This window comes from Gorilla gorilla, chromosome 4 (genome assembly GCF_029281585.2).
Source record: "Gorilla gorilla gorilla isolate KB3781 chromosome 4, NHGRI_mGorGor1-v2.1_pri, whole genome shotgun sequence".
Lineage (NCBI taxonomy): Eukaryota > Metazoa > Chordata > Mammalia > Primates > Hominidae > Gorilla > Gorilla gorilla.
In genome coordinates this window covers 42,238,370-42,244,604 of record NC_073228.2, presented here as the reverse complement: position 1 = coordinate 42,244,604, position 6,235 = coordinate 42,238,370, and positions in this window count along the sequence as shown.

Below are 6,235 nucleotides of genomic sequence, written 5' to 3'. Positions count from 1 at the left end.
GCCATTTTTTTTTTTTTTTTTGTTAAGACGACGTCTCACTCTGTCACCTATGCTGGAGTGCAGTGGCGTGATCTCGGCTCATTGCAACCTCTGCCTCCCGGGTTCAAGCGATTTTCCTGCCTCAGCCTCCCAAGTAGCTGGGATTACAGGTGCCCACCACCTCGCCTGGCTAATTTTTGTATTTTTAGTAGAGATGAGGTTTTGCCCTGTTGGCTAGGTTGGTCTTGAACTCCTGACCTCAGGTGATCCACTCACCTCAGACTCCCAAAGTGCTGGGATTACAGGCAGGAGCCACCGCGCCCAGCCAAGTAACTTTTAACAGTGTGGTATAACCTTTAAATGACAAGGTGATGCTTTTGACTTGTCCTCAACTTTGATTTGTACTGATTTGTCCCTATAGTTCTGGGTGGGGTGGGTCAAAACAAAGTCTCACGAGCTGTACCAGGATCAAGCAGCACAGCTCAGCCATGATCCTTTTACCACTTTTTTCTTCTGTCCTTGAGACTCTAATTAAAGCACTGGATTTTTAAAAATCACCCTTGTAAATATGCACACATTTGTCTATAGTTGAGGAAATTGTGCCATTGAAGTCCATTCTTGGACATGGAGTTAAGAAACCCTGGTTTGAGAAAAAGCCCCAGTGAGACAGCAGGAATCCTTTTACCACACAACCCTCAACTAGTTTAGTGTGCTCAAGCTCAAATAACCAATCCCATCAAGTGAAAAGAATGGCAGCAGGGAGAAGGCCTGGCTCACTGAGGCTCTCAGCATTAGTTTCCTCTACCTCTTGTGTCTCACAGGTGCACATATGTACAGCATATCAAAGTGTTGAATGTCATGAGAATAAAATATGAAAACTACTTTGCTGAATGATAGTATGTGATGTGTGCTAGGACTTCTAGAAGCCACCCTTTGCTGTTCATTGGGATCGTGGAATCGGACCTCAGCTGGTTTTGCCTCAGCACTTTCTTTCACAAAATTATGTGTGACTGCCTCCTCCAGACTGTTTCCTGCTGATAGGGGCAGTTTAATAGCCTTCTTCCTGTGTGGTATCTGCAACAAAATCCCAATGAATGTCACCAAGAAGGAAACAAAGGATTGCCCAGCAATGAGAAATGTCCCTGGTGCCAAAACATCAGTTTGCCCCTAACCTCTTGTGCAATACCTTTAAGTCCAGGTCATGTTGTTACCATTTGGGGGTTTGGGGATTTGTTTACTTGTGCCCAAGAATGGAGAAAATAACCTGTACTATTGTACAACTCTGGCTCCATGGCTCCTCACAAATGTTCCATGTGAGATATAAACATCTTTATCCTCGACAAGTCATGTTCATTCCAAGAAACCAGTCTTTGTTCTTAATTGGGCATTTGTTTCTGCAAACAGCTTACCATACATTCAGTTCCAAAGTTATCAGAAACCTACACTCTTATCTCACAAATTTAGAGGTGTGGTAGATCATCTCCAAAGATGGCCACCAACAGTTGCTCTCATCCTCTGTGCACGTGCTATTTCCAATAAGGTCTATTTTTTTCTTCAGTGAGGGCTGAACTTGTGACTTGTTTTGACTAATAGGATATGGAAGTGATATTTTGGCAGCTTCCACTTTTGTTCTTGAAAATAAGCTGACATGTTTCCAAACGAGAAGCTTGGGCTAAATTACTGAATGGTGAGAGACGATGCATAGGAGAACCAAGGTGCTCTAGTCACAGCACTAAAAGCCCAGACTTGTGTCTCTTGAAGGTTTCAACCCCGCCAGACTCCCAGCTGAATGCACCCTCATGAGTGGCCCTTGCTGATACCACATGACACTAAAGACGTCTAGCTGAGTCCTGTTAACCCAGAGAATTATGAGAATACTGTTTTAACCACACGTTTTGGAATGGTTTGATACATGGCAATTGAGAAGTGAAACAAGGGGACTTTGGAAACTAAAGGGCTGGAATTCAGTTTGCCTTGTAGGTTGATTAGAAGCCAGATGTGCCTAGAGGAAGGCTACCACCTTGTGCAATTCCAGGGGACACTGTTTATGTTCCGTGTAAATGGCAGCCTCAGTCAGTTCACCTCATTTGGTTATTTATCGTGTCTTCACTGTCAAATTGCTTCTGAGATAACTGGCTGGCCTTGGAATTCTTAGCCACCTCCTTAAGCGGATCAGGAAAACTGAAGAATATCCTTCTGTATGTATGTATGTATTTATTGATTGATTGATTGATTTATGAGACAGGGTCTCCTTCTGTCACCCAGGCTGGAGTGCAGTGGTACGATCACGGCTCACTGCTGTGTCGCCTTCCCAGGCTCCAGCTATCCTCCCACCTCAACCTCCAGAGTAGTTGAGACCACAGGCGTGCACTACCACGCCCGGCTACCTTTTTGTATTTTCAGTAGAGACGAGGTTTCGCCGTGTTGCCCAGGCTGGTTCAAGCGGAGCTCAAGCAATCAGCCTGCCTCGGCCTCCCAAAGTGTTGGGATTACAGGCATGAGCCGCTGCGCCCAACCTTCTTCTGCTGTCGAGATACTGCTCATCACCTGCCTGCTCCAGAATTCATGTGGCTTCTCATTGCTCAGTGGATTAAGTTCATGTTTATCCTGGCTTTCAAGTCTTTCCGTAAGCTGACTCAACCTACATAGCTTTCATCATTCCATTACACATAACCTCAACGTGCAACAGGATTAGTCTATTATTCCCTTTCTTGTGTTTACTGAGAAAGCTTCCACTTCAACGTTCCATGAAGTGTGTTCCATTAAATACCAAAGTATAGGCAAAAAGTTCTGTGGTCAAATAAATTTGGAAAACACAGAGTGTTTCCAAAGTTAGTATCAGGCCAGGCATGGTGGGAGGATCACTTGAGCCCAGGAGTTCGAGACCAGCCTGGGCAACATAGGGAGACCCAATCTCTACAAAAAAATTAGTTGGGCATGGTGGTGTGCACCCGTAGTGCCAGCTACTCGGGAGGCTGAGGTAGGAGGATCACCTGAGCCCAGGAAGTCAAGGCTGTGGTCAGCTGAGATCCCAGCAGTGTGCTCCAGCCTGAGTGACAGAGCAAGACCCTGTCTCAAAAAATAAAAAAATAAAGATAATACCAGTATGTTTCTTGACTTGAAGATTTCCCAAAACCTTCAGTAGGCTAATGGGTGTTGGAGTTTTCCAAGAAGACACAGGATGTAACATTTCCTAAAATGATTTGATCTGGAAGGAGCCTCTTGGACTGGTGTCCTGGGTAGGGCTTTTGGAAATGTTTCTTTCCCACCCGAATAGGCCCCTAATTCTGCTTGAGACTTGTCTGAACTATCATGGCATAGACCAAGTGTGGGGCTTGATGCATGTGAAGTCAAGCCACCGTAGCCTAAATCCTGGCTGTCATTTCCTTTGTAACTTCAAGCAAATGGCTTATCCACATTGGCAGAATGGGGATAAAATTGTGGAAAATTCTCTTGCAGTGCTTGCCATGTATTCATTCATGTAGTCAGTAAACAAGTTCTGCTGTGCCCACCATCTAAGGTGGGAATTAGTTGAGTCTGGGGAACCAGTGGTAAGCCCTGTCTAAAAAAGGGCCTTTATCGTGGGAGCTGAAAGATGAGTTAGCAGGGTGGGGGCAATATGGAGTAGAGGGACTGGGGCAGTGTCCAGATCCCAGAGAAGGCCAGCATTTGGTGTGTGTGTCTGAGAGCCTGGTGGCGAGTGTGACAACACAGAGGAGAGGGATTAGAGAGCACGGGGCCCTGGAGGTTTCTGCAAGAATGTCAAGTGTATGCTAGGACACTGTTGGACTGTGGCCGACAAGGAATGGACGCGATCCTGTTTCCCATTTTAAAAGGTCACTCTCTGGTGGACAAACGCTGGGGGTGGCTGGCTGGCAGGAGGGTGGAAAGCAAGGAGGTCTGCCAGGCGGCTACTGCCCTCCAAGACAAGGGAGGAGGGTGGCTGCTACCAACAGTGACAAGATGGCAAGTAGTAGGTGGACTCAAGACGGATTGTGGAAGGTTCATCAGCTAGGGGATAATGAGTTAGGTGTCAGGAATTGAGGTGAACTCCCAGGTTTGTAGCTGGGTGCGTGGAGGTGCCGTTTGTAGAGATGCGGAAGATGGTGAGGAGTAGTTTTGGGGCAGTGGATCAACAGTTCAGTGTATGGACAGGTTGAGTGAGAACTATGGGACGTGTTCAGTAAGTAGCAGCTGCTACTATTTATTTCAGTTACTTGTATTAAGTTTGGCTCTCTAACGAGACTCCTTGAGGACAGGAAATGTGAGTCCGTCACAATGCTCTCCAGAGACCTCTCATGTGCCAAGCACTATTGTTGGCGCTGAGGGCACAAATATAATAAGATGTGGTCTGTGTTATTCCAAAACCCTGTTTTGCAGGGGAGGTAAATCATTAATTATAACATCAACATTGTAACATACAGGAAGTGCTGAATGAAAGAACTTGTAAGGCATTTCGGGAATGCCAAGGAGGGAATGGACGAGTGTTTCCTGGGCTGGAAAACCTTTACAGAGAAATGGATCTTGGCAAAGAATTCACTCACCAGGATGGAAAGAATGGCATGTGCAGAAGCCAGAAGCAGGAGTGAACGTGGTGAGCTTGAGAAAGATAGGACTGGGGAGCAGAAGGCGGAATTTGCATCCGTTAGTACATCTTGGCTCTCCTATAATACTGTGAGGTCTTCAAGGGCAAATTCCAATCTCACACTTCATTCATATCCCCAGTCCCATCGGAGTTCCTAGTGAAATGCTGGCACATAGACGAAACTGTTTGGTGAGTTCACTTTTTTCCTAAATGTCCCCGACTTCAAACACAAGAATGAGGTCTTCAGCCCTCTTTGCTGGTGCTTTGAGTTGGGTTATTGCAGTGACCCACCTTTTGGCACCTCGCCGGTGGCTGGGTGGGGTGGGGCAGGCACCGGGGATGCCTGGTGGGTTAGGAGGTTAGGAGTGGGTGAGATGGGAAGTACATTAACTGGAAAATTCTGCAGCAGTGTCAGAGTTCCAAGGAGGAGGCTTGCACTGGCCCCCACTCCCATATTCATTGCTGGACATGATGGTAAGGTGTGAAGATGGAGAAAACGGGGCCCTGGGGTTTATTAGGGGCTCACAGTGAATAGTCAGTCTTGGGAGAGAGACTACCTCACTACAGGTTAAGTGCAAGGACTCTTCCTGCCTATGCTGGTGCCATTTGGCCTCCTCCTTGCAGCCACCTTTGTTGTCTCTAAAGCCTTTTCTGGCACCCACAGGAGGGTCCTGCCCTCTGTACCAGCACGCCTGCTTCCCCCTCCAGGCTGGAGTGCAGTGGTGCGATCTTGGCTTACAACACCCACCTCCCGGGTTCAAGCGATTCTTCTGCCTCAGCCTCCCAAGTAGCTGGGACTACAGGTGCACGCCACCATGCCCAGCTAATTTTTATATACTTAGTAGTGATGGGGTTTCACTATGTTGGCCAGACAGGTCTCGAACTCCTGACCTCGTGATCTGCCTGCCTCCGCCTCCCAAAGTGCTGGGATTACAGGCATGAGCCACCGTGCCCGGCCCCCTTCCTTTTAAACATAGCCCAGCTCCCAGCTCCCTCCACCTGCCTGCAAAGAATCAAACACCCAGAAAAACTCCTAACCTGTTTTCTGTTTTTTTGGAGAGAGGGACACAGAAGCTAAATGCTTTGTAGCCTAGTGGATTAATGAGCCTCCTTTACTGCTGGACCCACACACAATTCCCAGTGCATTCCTTGGTTCAGCACCTCCACATTTAGGACCTAGGTTTGCCTCCAGGATTTCATGCTGGCTCATGTGCTGCTTTCTAAGGGGTCCTCTGTGTCCCACCTGCCTATAAACTGCTAGTGCAGGGACAGTTGCCTCCTCAGTCTGGGGCTCCCTGAGGTTGGGAGCTGTTTTGCTCTTCTAAGGTGCTCAAGAATGGGGCTGTGTCTTAACCACAAGGCAGTTAGTTGAAGGGTCACCTTATACAAGACAACTGAATAACCTGGGACCCTGTTCTCTGAGTCAGGAGACACATGGATTTGAGCCCTTGAGATCATGTCTGTGAGTAGGGAGAGGGTGTCTTCTTTCAGGCTGGGGCTTCAGAGGACCCTAAAGGGAAGAAAGAACCCTTGTTTTCAAATCCCTTCCCTTCCAAAATGCCTGCAATACCTTCCCATCCCGTCGTGGTCTCTTTCCTGTTTCTGTCATTCTTAACCTGTGTTCCAAGCCTGTTTTCCCACCTGGGGGCAGGACCAGGGCTGTTCAGTATT